Source organism: Egretta garzetta, unplaced genomic scaffold, assembly GCF_000687185.1.
Source record: "Egretta garzetta isolate BGI_Z169 unplaced genomic scaffold, ASM68718v1 scaffold640, whole genome shotgun sequence".
NCBI lineage: Eukaryota > Metazoa > Chordata > Aves > Pelecaniformes > Ardeidae > Egretta > Egretta garzetta.
The window spans coordinates 345,106-345,306 of record NW_009258264.1 but is presented as its reverse complement, the minus strand read 5'-3'; positions in this window follow the sequence as shown (position 1 = coordinate 345,306).

Sequence of the window (201 nt, the reverse complement as noted above, 5' to 3'; positions counted from 1 at the left end):
TCTCTGGGCAACCTGTTCCAGTGTTTCACCACCCTCATTGTAAAGAATTTCTTCCTTAGATCCAGTCTAAACCTACCCTGGTTTAGTTTAAAACCATCCCCCCTTGTCCTGTCACAGCTGGCCCTACTAAAAAGATTTTCCCCATCTTTCCACCTGTATGGAAAGGTGGGACCCCAGGCAGCCCTGGCGGGGGTGGGCGAT